The sequence below is a fragment of the Castor canadensis genome, chromosome 13 (genome assembly GCF_047511655.1).
Source record: "Castor canadensis chromosome 13, mCasCan1.hap1v2, whole genome shotgun sequence".
NCBI classification, from domain to species: domain Eukaryota; kingdom Metazoa; phylum Chordata; class Mammalia; order Rodentia; family Castoridae; genus Castor; species Castor canadensis.
In genome coordinates, this window is record NC_133398.1 from 12,725,662 (window position 1) to 12,743,313 (window position 17,652).

At 36.5% G+C, this 17,652-nt stretch overlaps 1 pseudogene; it reads right to left on the reverse strand.

Annotated features, from left to right (window-relative positions):
• Nucleotides 1-2,056: 2,056 nt before the first annotated feature.
• Nucleotides 2,057-2,990, reverse strand: LOC109675203 (olfactory receptor 1J21-like; annotated as a pseudogene).
• Nucleotides 2,991-17,652: the final 14,662 nt, after the last annotated feature.

Consider the following 17,652-nt stretch of genomic DNA (forward strand, 5'->3'; position numbering starts at 1 on the left):
AGAATGACTTAATTATCAACAAAAAATTTCTGGGGAGGACATGGTGAAAAAGAAACCCTTATACTGTTGGTGGGGATGTAAAGTCATAGAGTCACTGTGGAAATAGTATGGAGGTTTCACTTTTAAAAATAGATTTGATATAATCTAGTTATATATACTACTCATAGGTATATACCAGAAGGAAAATTGAGTCAGTACACAAAAGAGATACCTCTTAAACATGTCTGTGTTGATTTCAGCACAATCCATAATAGCTAGGATGTGGAATCAGTCTTGGATCTCATCAACCAGAGTGGATAAAGCAAATATTGTATAGATACATAACAGTATTATTCAGTCAAAAAGAAGAGTGAAATCATGTCATCTGCAGGTGAATTGGTAGAATTAGAGACTATCGTGTTAAACAAAGTAAACCAGACAAAAAAGGATAATATTACACGTTTTGTCTCATATATAGAAATGAAAAATTAATGTCCCAAAAACAAAAGACAGAATATTAGGGAAGGGGACCAAAGAAGTGAGAAAACAGGAGAGGAAGAAGAAGTAGGGAGGGTGATATGATCAAAACATGGTATGTACATGCATGAAAATATTATAGCAAAACCAATTAATTTGTATAATTCGTATGAGTTAATAGCTTTAATAAAATATACACCCATTTTGGTAATCAGCTTATAGCAATGAAGTTAAGTATCTTTTCCTTAAGCAAAATAGTTTCTCAATTATTGAAAGTAAAACTTTACTATTTAAATGGAAAGAGGAAACTACATTTATATATTGTGATAAAAGTACCTTTTTCATTTTAAGATAATAGCAGAAGGATTAAACTACATGGAACCCCTGCTTGAATGAAATCAGTTTGCCAAGACATCTTGACAACCTACCTGCCATTCTTCAGCCCAAACCTAGACAGGCTGAATCCCTTTATCCCTTTGATTATGGGACTGATGGCCCATAATCAAAGCAGTGCCTGGGATGCCTTTGGAAACCCTGCTCTCACATTTATAACTTGCAGTTTGTGTTCATCACATCATTATCTGTTCTATCACTGCCACTGTCCTTGTCTTTCACAGAAAATCATCTCATTCAAATTTGGGAACAGGCCTAGTCACTTGGAGGCAAAAGTTGTATGCCTACTTACTACCACACACTAGCACAACTTTAAAAATGAAAAATGGATAAGAAATTACAAAAATATGGGGATCATGGGAGGAGGGTATGTGACAAGACTACTTTATGGGCAAGTTACAGTTAAATAAGAGAAAAAACTTCTGATGTTCTATTACACAATATGGTAATTTCAGGCAATGATAAAATACTATATATTTAAAAATTATAAAACAAAAAATTGAATGTTTTTATCATAAAAAAGTAAAAAATGTTTGAGAGACTAGATATACTTTCCATTTTTTTATTGCACTGGGTTGGGGTACGCAGTTACAAAGGTCCTTACAATATATAAAATATATCATACTTGAATTCACTCCTTCCACCATTGATTTGAACATTATATATTGTATACATGTCTTCACTATATAGGAGCAGGCATCCAGTAAATATGTACCATTTTCATATATCAATTAAAAATAAAAGTAATAATTGAAAAAAATTAAAAAGAAAACCATAATCACATTTCTAATTAATGTTAGTCAAAAATAAAATCTAACTGTACTGCAAAATTACATGAAAGAATAACATCATGAACCTAGCAATAGAAACATTTTTGTTAATTTGAGAAAGGAAAACAACTTCCTTACAAAAGGCTACAAACTTATGAAAGTCTAAAATCTGTGACTACATAAAAGTTTAATAATTTGTGTCAAAGGATTCTATGTGAAAATGAAAATATACAGATATTATGTAAAAACTTTTTTACAAGGCTCTCAGGATCAATAGGAAAACAAAGAGATAAAAATGACATGCAAGTTGATACACAGCTGAAAAAAAAACAGTGTTGCACCAAGAGTCACTAAAAAAGGAGCACTTTACAGAGGAAAAGATGCTTGGAAGGGATTCAGAAGTTCTCGTATTCAATTAATAGGGAATTCAATGCCAACTAAACTGAAAAATTTCCCCTTCTGAGTATATTTCTCAGCGCTCCTTTTATATCCCGATTCCTCAGACTGTAGATAAAGGGATTCAGCATGGGTGTGACCAGAGTGTACAACACAGCCACAATGACATCCTTATCATTAGTGTTATTAGATGAAGGGACAAAGTATAGCCCAATAATCGCTCCATAGTACAAAGAAACCACAAAGAGGTGAGAACCACATGTGGACAGGGCTTTGCAGATTCCTTTGATGGAGGGAGTTTTCAGGATGGTGGTCCCAATGTGGCGAGATCAGAATGCATATGAATGGCAGGGTAATGACTAGAGAACCTACAATGAGGATAACCAGTTCATTGACAGAGGTGTCTGAGCTAGACAGCTTAATTAAGGCAGAGAGGTCACAAAAGAAGTGATGGACAGTATTGTCTCTAAAGAAAGGGAGACGGGCTAGGAAGAGGGTGTGCACAAGAGCGCCAACAAAGGATAAGACCCAGGATCCAATTACTAGCAGGAAACATATGCTGTGACTCATGATGGTTGTATAGTGCAGTGGGTGGCAGATGGCCACATATCTGTCATATGCCATTGAAGTGAGAAGAAAGCTGTCCAGATCTGCAAAAAACAAGAAAAAGAACACCTGGGAAATGCACCCAGCATATGAGATGGATTGACTCTGTGTCAGCATATTCATCAGTATTTTTGGAGCTGTGACTGATGAGAAAGAGATGTCAGTGAAGGCCAGGTGGCTGAGGAAGAAGTACATGGGGGTGTGGAGGTGAGAGTCCAGCCTGATGAGCAGGATAATGAGCAGGTTCCCCAGCACGGTGGTCAGGTACATGGCCAGGAACAGGGCATAGAGCATGCCTTCCTCCTCTGGTCGGATGGGGAGCTCCAGGAGGATGAATTCAGACACAATACTCTGATTATCTTTCCTCATGCTCCTTTTCTTCTCTATTGCTGGAGATAAAAAAAAAAGAACATGAGAAAAATAAGTGGTATGACTACCACATAATAAAAGTTCATTTTTGAACTAGTAAGTACATTTTATCCTAAATATCTCAAATGAATTGGTTTATGCCAAACTAGTGAGAACACTAATGTCAACCTAAAAACCAACTCAATATATTTTGAGAAATCTTGTATCATCATAACAACCATTAGCTAAGACCTGAATCAGAGTTGGGGAGTTCAGGAATCCATGATGGAAATCTGAGACAAGGAATTATGTTTGAAAGCCAGGTCAATATCCAGTTAACAGCAAAAACTAGCACTTGATCTCTAGTGATTTATTATTGTCTCAATCTCTCCAAGCCTCTCAAACACATTTTGACTGATGTTTTATTTCCAGATATGCATCAGAATTGAGTGAGTTCAGTGGATTTTTTTGGATCTCTAAGATAATCTCTAAGATATCAGGATATAGAGACAGTGGCAGCATCAGGCAAGGGCCTCATAGGTATCAATATCTATTAATAGCATAAAATATCACATCACTCACCTTAAATATATCCATCAGTTCTTCCATTAAAAACATATTTCCCACTAAATATTTTTAGTGTTTCATCACACTTTCTAAAGGAATTTTCATGGAACATGGATTTTTAAAGTCTGTACCTCTTTCAAGCACAAAAACAGACATGAAGACCAGTGGAACAGAATAGAGGATCCAGATATGAAGCCACACAACTATGAGCAACTTATCTTTGACAAAGGAGCTAAAAATATACGATGGAGAAATAGCAGCCTCTTCAACAAAAACTGCTGGGAAAACTGGTTAGCAGTCTGCAAAAAACTGAAACTAGATCCATGTATATCACCCTATACCAAGATTAACTCAAAATGGATCAAGGATCTTAATATCAGACCCCAAACTCTTAAGTTGATACAAGAAAGAGTAGGAAATACTCTGGAGTTAGTAGGTATAGGTAAAAACTTTCTCAATGAAACCCCAGCAGCACAGCAACTAAGAGATAGCATAGATAAATGGGACCTCATAAAACTAAAAAGCTTCTGTTCATCAAAAGAAATGGTCTCTAAACTGAAGAGAACACCCACAGAGTGGGAGAAAATATTTGCCAATTATACATCAGACAAAGGACTGATAACCAGAATATACAGGGAACTTAAAAAACTAAATTCTCCCAAAACTAATGAACCAATAAAGAAATGGGCATGTGAACTAAACAGAACTTTCTCAAAAGAAGAAATTCAAATGGCCAGAAAACACATGAAAAAATGCTCACCATCTCTAGCAATAAAGGAAATGCAAATTAAAACCACACTAAGATTCTTTCAAGTTTGTTTCTTGTGTGTTCCTTCAGCTCAAATTGAATCATGCTTTTCAGGTCTTTAAGACATCAGTAAATAATTGGCTTTTCTAGTCACATCCTGGATCTACCAATGACATTCTTTGTGTCTTTCTGACATAATCAAATAAAAACATATACTTTTCCAATTTTTCTAATTTAGATTTTAATCCAGTGATTCTTAACTGATATTTTTCTCATCCTATTTTCAAATTTAAAAAAAGTTCCCAATACTATCATTCCTCTCTTTTTCCATTGGGTGAATTGATATGAGAGCTATCCATGTGGACAATTACAAAAAAAGACAGAGAACATTTTGATCTGTTGACTAACAAATAAATCCATATTCCATATAAAAACTCATTTAATTTGAACATGATGGTCTTTGAGAACTGCTCGGAGGTGTATCAAGTTTTGACTTATCACCCTTTTGGGGTTGTTCAGCTGACTTTTATATTACTGTATCTATTTGCTTAGCTGATTGAAATTTTCTTTAAAATCCCTACATTCTTCAGCAAACTAGGTTAAGCATTCTGCTAATGTGATGTTACCTGATGAGTTATACATTCTTTTATGTTATTCATTACCATGTCAGTAAACAATCAGTTTAATATAATGAAAACGCTATTAGCTATCTTTTGGGAATTTAGCTCTTTTTAATATTTTTCTATTTCCAATAATATTACAATAAATATCATCATTCACATTATTGTTCTTCTGTGTATGTGTGTGTAATAAGTTCTAGACATGGATTGAGAGTGAGTGTATATTCATAATTTTGATAGGCACATTATAGGAGGGTAGGTGTTAAGGAAGACATTCTTACATTTCTGTGAAAAGACCTATGAATATACGAGCCCATCATAAGAAAATTATAAAAATGAGAACTTATAGTTAAATGTTTGGAGGAACAGAGAAAATTCAATACCGCAGTCAGTAAGGAGAACTATGGAGCTGTAGAATTATTGAGGATCCAGAGTATATACAGCCTTTTCTGCTATAATGAAAACTTTCAATTCTATTCTTAGAGCAATAGTATGTTCAAGAAAAGTTTAAGTAGATAATTGTCTGAAAGTTTTAAATATCTTGTTTTTTAATGGGTAAATATAAGTTTGTAGCAAGATAAGAATGTCAGGAGAATGTGATCAGGAGGTTTTGCAGCAGTTTAGATGAAAAATTGTCTCCATTTACATCTGGGCTCTCCAGCAGAAATGAAGGAAATTTCAGAGATTTGTATAAAATTGGAAGAAATCTAACAAGATGAAATGGGGTTAGAGATAAGGAAAAGGAACTATGCTTTCCTCTATCTTCTCCTAAATTACAGAATCAGTTTGAGATAAATTATTCTTCAAAATTCAGATACTCAATTCACAGTAAATTACTGTACATAGATCTGTCTGTCATCCTGTGGTGTGAAAAACAGTAGACTGTAGGGATAAGTTGCACATAGTGGACACACACATGCATGTACAAACACATGCAGTCATACTACTGAATGTAAATTCTACACCTGCTCTGACATGGCTTCTTAGATAATGAGCACAGGTACCTTCAGCTACCTGGCATAGGGAGATTCTTCCATTTCTGTTTAGAAGGCATAGAATAAGGTGAAAACTCATGGAATCTCTAAGGGATACAAAGTTCTACGGTAACAGGCAGAAGACTTATTTGTTCAGAGCAAAAGAAGATATAAGATAAACATTTGCTCACAGCTCCTGAGACTTTGAGGTGAGCTCTGACTTCACAAGGCATGAATCAGACCCTAGGGGTCTTGCTATGCCGCATTTACAAATTAGAGACAGGATATAATTGCTTCATTTTCTTTGACTCCCTTGGTTATCAAGGAAGCCATTAGGAACTTGGGAGTTCACAAAACTTTTTATATTCTCAGTTCACGCTGGTGAGAAAGTGATTCAGAACCCATAATAGATTAAACTGAAGGCTACCAGGAACACTTGTTCCTTCCCATTATTGCCTATACTCTCTCTTCAACAAAATTAGAGGTAAGGGCAAAATAGTTTCTGCTGGGTATTGAGGGGGGTGGGGGGAAGGGAGGGGGCGAAGTGGGTGGTAAGGGAGGGGGTGGGGGCAGGGGGGAGAAATGACCCAAACCTTGTATGCACATATGAATAATAAAACAATTTAAAAAAATAAATAAAATAAAATAAAAACACTAAAAAAAGAACATTTACTATAATTAAATGCATAAGTCTCAAAATCTAAAAAAATAAAAAATTAAAAACTGGAGGTTACATGTGTAACCAAAGTCTCTTTTTTCTGAACTTCCTGCTATTTATATTTGACAAAATGATGGGCTTCATGATAATATTCTTACACATTTATGCATTGTGCTTTCATCATATTCATCCCATTAACTTTGTTTGCTCTCTCACTTCTCTGACTGGTTTTCCTACACATACATCCCAAAGTCCCCTTTTTACATTTATCTCCTTTTTTGTTATTTTTAGATATAGACTCTCCTTTTGAAAGAAACTTACATATAGAATTTCCTTGCTTAAAATGATCACCACTTCCATCCATGCTCCTGCAAATGACATAATTTTATTCTTATATATCCCAATTTCTTTTCCCTTGCAGAATCTTTTGTAGTGGTGGCTTTGTGGTCACATATTGTTTTAGTTTCTGCTTATCATGGAAGACTTTTATTGCTCCATCTATTTTGAATGATAGCTTTGCTGGGTAGAGTATCCTGGGGTTGAAGTTATTTTCATTCAGTGCCCGGAATATCTCCCCCCACGCTCTTCTTGCTTTTAATGTTTCTGTTGAGAAGTCTGCTGTGATTTTGATGGGTTTACCTTTGTATGTTACTTGTTTTTTCTCTCTTACAGCCTTCAATATTCTTTCCTTAGTTTCTGAACTTGTTGTTTTAATGATGATATGTCGTGGAGTAGTTCTATTTTGATCTGGTCTGTTTGGTGTCCTTGAGGCCTCTTGCATCTGTATGGGAATATCTTTCTCTAGATTTGGGAAATTTTCCGTTATTATTTTGTTGACTATATTACGCATTCCCTTCGCTTGCACCTCTTCTCCTTCGATGCCCATGATTCTCAAGTTTGGTCTTTTGATGGAGTCAGTGAGTTCTTGCATTTTCTTTTCACAGGTCTTGAGTTGTTTAATTAATAGTTCTTCAGTTTTTCCTTTAATTACCATTTCATCTTCAAGTTCTGAGGTTCTGTCTTCTGTTTGTTCTATTCTGCTGGATTGGCCTTCCGTTTTGTTTTGCAGTTCTGTTTCGTTCTTTTTTCTGAGGTTTTCCATATCCTGGCTGTTTTCTTCTTTATTGTTGTCTATTTTTGTCCTGAGTTCATTTATCCATTTATTCATTGTGTTCTCTCTTTCACTTTGGTGTTTATACAGTGCTTCTATGGTTTCCTTCATTTCTCCTTTTGCTTTTTCAAATTCTCTAGTTTTATTGTCTTGGAATTTCTTGAGTGTCTCCTGTACATTTTGGTTGACCCTATCCAGTATCATCTCTATAAAATTCTCATTGAGTACTTGTAGTATGTCTTCTTTTAAATTATTCTTGTGGGCTTCATTGGGTCCTTTGGCATAGTTTATCTTCATTTTGTTGGAGTCTGGATCTGAGTTTCTGTTCTCTTCATTCCCCTCTGGTTCCTGTACTAATTTTTTGCTGTGGGGAAACTGGTTTCCTTGTTTTTTCTGTCTTCCTGTCATTGTCCTTGGTGTTGTTACTGTCCCTGTACTGTGTGTAATTAAGTATTTTCTAGCTTGTAATAATAACAATGGTAATATTGAGAATGGAAGAGTGAGCTGAGATGGAAAGCAAGAAGTTAAAGAAAAGGGGAAAACAAATATACAGACAAGAGGGAGAAAGCAGAACAAGGTATCAGACAAGAGAGTTTCAAAGGTATAAACAGGGAGTGTTAGTGTACTAATCGACAGTAAGCTGAACAGACAATAGAGAGACAGAGAGAGGATTGAAAGTCAAAGATAAAAAAAATAAAAAATAAGTATATGAAAGTAATATCTATTTATAAAAATGAATTAAAATAAAATGGAAAATAGAAAATTTAAAAAAAAAAAAAAACCAAAAAACTTCCAAGTTTATATGCAATGCAATTTCAGTCTTAATAATTTGGATGTCCGTCTCAATCTCCAGTCCTGGAGTTGGTGCCTCAGATGTTGTTCTGTAGTTGTCTCATCAAAGGGGATGCATAAAGTAGAACAAAACTACACTCACACACACACAGAAGAAAAAAAAAAAAAGCCCCACCAAGTGTCCCCAGTTCAAATGCAATACAGTTTCAGTAAGTTTTTCGGCTTGCAGGTGTAATTCGGTTGTTCTCTCATCAAAGGTAGGGAGAAAAAGAAAAAAAAGCGTCTGGAGGCAGTTCTGAGAGTGGTATCTGCAACTGTGGCTTGCCTGCCTGCTGCTCTCAGCCTGTAGCTGGCGGCGTTATTTATGCAGATCTCAGGGGTGAGCTAGCACTCACCTGGTCCCTCAGGCTTTGTTTGCTCAGAGTTCTCTTGTGCGGGGAGCCTCTGCTACAGGCTTTCCCCTTTCCAAGCACTGGGAAAGGTGACACTGCCCCGCGTTGTCAGGCCTGCGTGTTTATTTACAGTTCACGTGGGAAGTGGGTCTTCCCTCCTCTCACAAGCGTCCCTGCTCCTGGTTGCTGGACGCGCGCCACTCCCGCCAGAGCCTCTCCACCTGCCCGGCTCGTTTATTTACAGTCCCGGGAAGGATTCCCTTCCAACAGTCTTCAGCGCTCAGGGCGCCCCACCCTCTTTCCAGCATGTCTTAACTGTTCTTATTGCTTAGTACTCAGTTTCTCCTTTTTTCCCGGGTGGAGGTCAGTCTGTCCAGGGGGCTATGCTGCTCTGGCCCAGGCTTGTCTGTGGGGCTACTGTGGTACAGCGAAGCTCACCTGGTCCGCGTCTTCCCACGCCGTATGGGTGCCGGCCGCTGGCAGCCCTGGGGGCCCTCCTCGGTTCTCCGTTTAACGTGAAGTGGAGATTCTCTGTGCCGGCTGCAGATGTGGAGGGGTCAAAGTTATGCCTTTTCTCAGTGATTATGCCTGCAAAGTGTGTCTCCAGCGTCTCTCCAAGATTTCACTATAGGAGGGTCGCTTTCTGCTTCCTACCTCTAGCAGCCATCTTGGAATTCTTAATGTGGTTTTAATTTGCATTTCCTTTATTGCTAGAGATGGTGAGCATTTTTTCATGTGTTTTTTGGCCATTTGAATTTCTTCTTTTGAGAAAGTTCTGTTTAGTTCACTTGCCCATTTCTTTATTGATTTAATAATTTTGGAAGAATTTAGTGTTCTAAGTTCCCTATATATTCTGGTTATCAGTCCTTTGTCTGATGTGTAGCTGGCAAATATTTTCTCCCACTCTGAGGGTGGTCTCTTCAGTTTAGAGACCATTTCTTTTGTTGAGCAGAAGCTTTTAGGTTTTGTGAAGTCCCATTTATCTATGCTATCTCTTAGTTGCTGTGCTTGTGAGGTTCCATTGATAAAGTTCTTGCCTATACCTATTAATTCCAGAGTATTTCCTAGTCTTTCCTCTACCAACATTAGAATTTGTGGTCTGATATTAAGATCCTTGATCCATTTTGAGTTAATATTGGTATAGGGTGATATACATAGATTTGGTTTCAGTTTTTTGCAGACTGCTAAACAGTTTTCCCAGCAGTTTTTGTTGAAGAGGCTGCTTTTTCTCCATCGTATATTTTTAGCACCTTTGTCAAAGACAAGTTGCTTATAGTTGTGTGGCTTCATATCTGGGTCCTCTATTCTGTCCCACTGGTCTTCATGTCTGTTTTTGTACCAGTACCATGCTGTTTTTATTGTTATTGCTTTGTAATATAGTTTGAACTTGGGTATTGTGATACCTCCAGCATTGTTCTTTTGAGGATGAGTATTGCCTTGGCTATTCGTGGCCTCTTGTGTTTCCATATAAATTTAGCGGTAGATTTTTCAATGTCTTTAATGAATGTCATTGGAATTTTGATTGGAATTGCATTAAACATGTAGATTACTTTGGGGAGTATCGACATTTTTACTATGTTGACTCTACCAATCCATGAGCATGGGAGACCTCCACTTTTTATAGTCTTCCTCAATCTCTTTCTTCAGAAGTTTATAGTTTTCCTTGTAGAGGTCATTCACATCTTTTGTTAGGTTTACACCTAGGTATTTGATTTTTTTGAGGCTATTGTAAATGGAATTGTTTTCATACATTCTTTTTCATTTTGCTCATTGTTAGTGTATAGAAATGCTAATGATTTTTCTATGTTCATTATATATCCTGCTACCTTGCTATAGCTATTGATGATGTCCAGAAGCTTCTGAGTAGAGTTTTTTGGGTCTTTAAGGTATAGGATGATATCATCTGCAAATAGGGAAATTTGACAGTTTCTTTACTTATTTGTATTCCTTTCATTCCTTCTTCTTGCCTAATTGCTCTGGCTAGGAATTCTAGTACTATGTTGAATAGGAGTGGAGATAGTGGGCATCCTTGTCTGGTTCCTGATTTTAGAGGGAATGGTTTCAGTTTTTCACCATTAAGTGTAATGCTGGCTGTAGGTTTGTGATATATAGCTTTTATAATGTTGAGGTACTTTCCTTCTATTTTTAGTTTTCTTAGAGCTTTTATCATGGAATGGTGTTGGATCTTATCAATGGCTTTTTCTGCATTGATTGAGATGATCAAGTGGTTTTTTGTCTTTGCTTCTGTTAATGTGGTTTATTATGTTTATTGATTTTCATATGCTGAACCACCCTTGCATTCCTGGGATGAAGAGTACTTGGTCATGGTGAATGATCTTTTTGATGTGTTATTTAATTTGGTTTGCAATTATTTTATTGAGGATGTTTGCATCAATGCTCATTAAGGAGATTGACCTATAGTTCTCCATTTTGGAGGAGTCTTTGCCTGGGTATGGGATAAGTGTAATACTGGCTTCATAAAATGGGTTAGGCAGTTTTGCTTCCCTTTCTATTTCGTGGAACAGTTTAAGGTGGGTTGGTATCAGTTCTTCTTTAAAGGTCTGATAGAATTCAGCAGAGAATCCATCAGGTCCTGGACTTTTCTTTTTGGGGAGACTCTTGATTGCTGCTTCAATTTCATTTTGTGTTATAGGTCTATTCAGGTGATTAATTTCCTCTTGGTTCAGTTTTGGATGATCATATATATCTAGAAATCTGTCCATTTCTTTTAGATTTTCAAATTTATTTGAATATAGGTTCTCAAAGTAGTCTCTGATGATTTCCTGGACTTCCATGGTGTTTGTTGTTATCTCCTCTTTTGCATTCCTAATTCTACTAATTTGGGTTTTTTCTCTCCTCATTTTAGTCAGGTTTGCCAGGGGTCTATTGATCTTGTTTATTTTTTCAAAGAACCAACTTTTTGTTTCATTAATTCTTTGTATGGTTTTTTTGGTTTCTATTTCGTTGATTTCAGCTCTTATTTTTATTATTTCTCTCCTTCTATTTGTTTTGGGATTTGATTGTTCTTGTTTTTCTAGAAGTTTGAGATGTATCATTAGGTCATTGATTTGGGATCTTTTAGTCTTTAATGTATGCACTCATGGCCATAAACTTTCCTCTCAGGACTGCCTTTGCTGTGTATCTTAGGTTCCGGTAGGTTGTGTTTTCATTTTCATTGACTTCCAGGAACTTTTTAATTTCTTCTTTTATTTCATCCATGATGCATTGTTCATTAAGCAATGAGTTATTCAGTTTCCAGCTGTTTGCATGTTTTTTTGTGTTTACTTTTGTTGTTGAGTTCTAGTTTTGTTGCATTATGATCAGATAGAATGCATGGTATAATTTCTATTTTCTTATATTTGCTGAGGTTTGCTTTGTGCCCTAGGATATGATCTATTTTGGAGAAGGTTCCATGGGCTGCTGAGAAGGATGTATATTGTGTAGAAGTTGGATGAAATGTTCTGTAGACATCAAGTAGGTCCATTTGATCTATTGTATATTTTAGATCTTGGATTTCTTTATTGATTTTTTGTTTGGTATCATCTACTGATGATAATGGGGTGTTAAATTCTCCCATGACCACTATGTTGGAGTTAATACATGCTTTTAGGTCCTTCAGGGTATGTTTGATGAAATTGGGTACATTGACATTGGGTGCATATACATTGATAATTGTTATTTCCATTTGGTCTATTTCCCCTTTTATTAGTATGGAATGTCCTTCTTTATCGCATTTGATCAATGTAGGTTTGAAGTCTACTTTGTCAGAGATAAATATTGCTATTCCTGCCTGTTTTTGGGGGCCATTGGCTTGATAAATCTTATTCCAGCCTTTCATCCTAAGCCTATGCTTATTTCTGTCAGTGAGATGGGTCTCCTGTAAGCAACAAATTGTTGGGTCTTCCTTTTTAATCCAGTTCATCAAATGGTGCCTATTGATGGGGGAATTAAGTCCATTAACATTAAGTGTTAGTACTGATAGGTATGTGGTGATTCCTGTCATTTAGTTGTCTTAGTTGTTTGAAGGTTTAGTTGTGTGTACATAAGTTTAGGTTACTCTCTACTATCTTGCTTTTCTTTTCCTGTACTATTGTGCTGCCTGCCCTTTTGTTGGTTATGTTGGGTTTAACTTTTGTAGTTGCAGCTTTGTGGTCACATATTGTTTTAGTTTCTGCTTATTTTTTTTGTTTTTGTTTTTATTTTATATATGTAAACCATTCTTTACTTTTTTTGTTTTATTATTCATATGTGCATTCAAGGCTTGGGTCATTTCTCCCCCTTGCCACCACCCTCTCCCTTATTACCCACTCTGCCCCCTCCCTATCCCCAACACCCCCTCAATACCTGGCAGAAACTATTTTGCCCTTATCTCTAATCTTGTTGAAGAGAGAGTATAAGCAATAATAGGAAGGAACAAGGGTTTTTGCTGGTTGAGATAAGGATAGCTATACAGGGCATTGACTCGCATTGATTTCCTGTACATGTGTGTTACCTTCTAGCTTAATTCTTTTTGATCTAACCTTTTCTCTAGTTCCTGGTCCTCTTTTCCTATTGGCCTCAGTTGCTTTTAAGGTATCTGCTCTAGGTTCTCTGTGTAGAGGGCAACAAATGCTAGCAAATTTTTTAGGTGTCTTACCTATACTCACTCCTCCCTTGTGTACTCTTGCTTTTATCATGTGTTCAAAGTCCAATCCCCTTGTTGTATTTGCCCTTGATCTAATGTCCACATATGAGGGAAAACATACGATTTTTGGTCTTTTGGGCCAGGCTAACCTCACTCAGAATGATGTTCTCCAATTGCATCCATTTACCAGCAAATGATAACATTTCATTCTTCTTCATGGCTGCATAAAATTCCATTGTGTATAGATACCACATTTTCTTGATCCATTCATCAATGGTGGGGCATCTTGGCTATTTCCATAACTTGGCTATTGTGAATAGTGCCACAATAAACATGGGTGTGCAGGTGCCTCTGGAGTAACCTGTGTCACAGTCTTTTGGGTATATCCCCAAGAGTGGTATTGCTGGATCAAATGGTAGATCAATGTTTAGCTTTTTAAGTAGCCTCCAAATTTTTTTCCAGAGTGGTTGTACTAGTTTACAGTCCCACCAGCAGTGTAAGAGGGTTCCTTTTTCCCTGCATCCTCACCAACACCTGTTGTTGGTGGTGTTGCTAATGATGGCTATTCTAACAGGGGTGAGATGGAATCTTAATGTGGTTTTAATTTGCATTTCCTTTATTGCTAGAGATGGTGAGCATTTTTTCATGTGTTTTCTGGCCATTTGAATTTCTTCTTTTGAGAAAGTTCTGTTTAGTTCACTTGCCCATTTCTTTTTTTTTTTTTTTTTTTTTTTCATTTTTCTTTTATTATTCATATGTGCATACAAGACTTGGTTTATTTCTCCCCCCTGCCCCCACCCCCTCCCTTACCACCCACTCCACCCCCTCCCATTTCTTTATTGGTTCATTAAGTTTTGGGAGAATTTAGCATTTTAAGTTCCCTATATATTCTGGTTATCAGTCCTTTGTCTGATGTGGAGCTGGCAAATATTTCCTCCCACTCTGTGGGTGTTCTTTTCAATTTAGAGACCATTTCTTTTGATGAACAGAAGCTTTTTAGTTTTATGAAGTCCCATTTATCTATGCTATCTCTTAGTTGCTGTGCTGCTGGGGTTCCGTTGAGAAAGTTCTTACCTATACCTACTAACTCTAGAGTATTTCCTGCTCTTTCCTGTATCAACTTTAGCGTTTGTGGTCTGATATTGAGATCCTTGATCCATTTTGAGTTAATATTGGTATAGGGTGATATACATGGATCTAGTTTCAGTTTTTTGCAGACTGCTAACCAGTTTTCCCAGCAGTTTTTGTTGAAGAGGCTGCTATTTCTCCATCGTATATTTTTAGCTCCTTTGTCAAAGACAAGTTGATTATAGTTGTGTGGCTTCATATCTGGGTCCTCTATTTTGTTCCACTGGTTCATGCCTGTTTTTGTGCCAGTACCGTGCTGTTTTTATTGTTATTGCTTTGTAATATAGTTTGAAATCAGGTATCATGATATCTCTAGCATTGTTCTTTTGACTGAGTATTGCCTTGGCTACTCGTGGCCTCTTGTGTTTCCCTATAAATTTAACAGTAGATTTTTCAATGTCTTTAATGAATGTCATTGGAATTTTGATGGGAATTGCATTAAACGTGTAGATTACTTTTGGGAGTATAGACATTTTTACTCTGTTGATTCTACCAATCCATGAGCATGGGAGATCTCTCCACTTTCTATAGTCTTCCTCTATCTCTTTCTTCAGAAGTTTATAGTTTTCCTTGTAGAGGTCTTTGACATCTTTTGTTAGGTTTACACCTAGGTATTGGATTTTTTTTTTGAGGCTATTTTAAATGGAATTCTTTTCATACATTCCTTTTCAGTTTGCTCATTGTTAGTGTATAGAAATGCTAATGATTTTTCTATGTGGATTTTATATCCTGCTACCTTGCTGTAGCTATTGATGATGTCCAGAAGCATCTGAGTAGAGTTTTTTGGGTCATTAAGGTATAGGATCATGTTGTCTGCAAATAGGAATATTTTGACAGTTTTTTACCTAATTGTATTCTTTTTTCTGAGGTTTTCCATATCCTGGGTGGTTTCCTCTGTAATGTTGTCTATTTTTGTCCTGAGTTCATTCATCTGTTTGTTAATTGTGTTCTCTTTTTCACTTTGGTGTTTATACAGTTCTTCTATGGTTTCTCATGTCTTCTTTTGCTTTTTCAAATTCTCTATTTTTGTTGTCTTGGAATTTCTTGAATGTCTCCTATACATTTTGGTTGACCATATCTAGTATCATCTCTATAAAATTCTCATTGAGTACCTGTAGTATATCTTCTTTTAAATTATTCTTGTGTGCTTCATTGGGTTCTTTGGCAAAATTTATCTTCATTTGTTGGAGTCTGTATCTGAGTGTCTGTTTTCTTCATTTCCCTCTGGTTCCTGTACTAATTTTTTGCTGTGGGGAAACTGATTTCCCTGTTTTTTCTGTCTTCCTGTCATTGCCCTTGGTTTTGTTACTGTCCCTGTACTGTGTGCAATTAAGTATTTTCTAGCTTGTAATAATAACAATGGTGATATTTAGAATGGAAGGGTGAGAGGAGATGGAAAGCAAAGAAGTTAAAGTAAAAGGGAAAAACAAACAGACAAGTTAGAAAAAACAAAACAAAGAATCAAATAAAAAAGTTTCAAAGGTATAAACAGGGAGCGTTAGTGTAAGTAACTGACAGTAATTGACAGTAAGCTGAACAGGCATTTGAGAGTCAGACAGAGGTTGAAAATAAAAAATAAAAAAGAATAAAGATAAGAATAAAAATAAAAGATAAGGAAATGAAAGAAATATATTATAAAAATAAAATAAAACAACATGAAAAATAGAAAATAAAAAAAAACCCTCCAAGTTCAAATGCAATGAAGTTTCAGTCTTAATAATTTTGGTGTCCGTCTCAGCCTCCAGTCCTGGAGATGGTGCCTCAGATGTTATTCTTCAGTTGTCTCATCAAAGGGGACGCATAAAGTAGAACGAAACGTGTCCGCATCTTCCCAAGCCATCTGGGCACAGGCAACTGGCGGCCTGGGGGCCCTCCTGATTTCTCCGTTTAATGTGAAGTGGAGATTCTCTACGCCGGCTGGAGGTGTGGAGGGATCAAAGTTTTGCCTCTTCTCAGTGGTTTGCCTGCAAGGTGTGTCTCCAGCATCTCTCCAAGATTTCACTATAGGAGGCATGCTTTCTGCTTCCTCCCTCTAGCTGCCATCTTGGAATTCTCACTGGTATTTATTATGATATCCCCTTTTTCATCTCTAAGGTTATTAATTTGTATTTTTCCCTCCTCCTTCTAGTAAAGTTGGCTAATGGTTAATCATCTTTATTTCCTTAGTTGAGTTTTTTTTTGAAATTCTAGGGAGGAGTTTTATTTTATTTTATGTAGCTTCTCAAGGACATATTTTTATTATTAACTTTTTATTCATTTGTTCATATATGCATACAATGTTTGTGTCATTTCTCCCACGTACCACCTGCCCTCTACCTATCCCCTAACCTCCCTCACTTCCAGGCAGAACCTGTTCTGCCCTTATCTCTAATTTTGTTGAAGACAAGACATAAGCAATAATAAGAAAGATGAAGCATTTTTGCTAGTTGAGATAAGGATAGCTATAGCATTGTTTCCATGTACAAATGTGTTACATCCTAAGTTGATTCATCTCTAACTGACCTTTTCACTACTTCCTGATCCCTTTCTCATATTGACCTCTGTTGCTTTGAGGTTTCTGTATTCATTCCTCTGAAGTAGGGACATCAAATACTTTCATGCTTTGAATTTCCTACTTATCCCCATACCTCCCATATATGCTCTTCCCTTATCATGTGATCCACGTCCAACCACATTGCTGTATTTTTCCTAGATCTAAAGTCTACATATGAGGGAGAACATATGATTTTTGGTCTTCTGAGCCTGCCTAATCTCTCTCAGAATGATGTTCTCCAGTTCCATACATTTATTTGCGATTGATAAGATTTCATTCTTCTTCATGCTGAGTAAAATTCCATTGTGTATAAATACCACATTTTCTTAATCCATTCATCAGCAGTGGGGCATCTTGGCTGTTTCCATAACTTGGCTATTGTGAATAGTGCTGCAATAAACATGGGTGTGCGGGTGCCTCTGGAGTAACCTGTGTTGCATTCCCTTGGGTATATCCCCAAGAGTGGGATTGTTGGATCATATGGCAGATCTATGTTTAGATTTTTAAGAAGCCTCCAATTTTTTCCCAATGGTTGT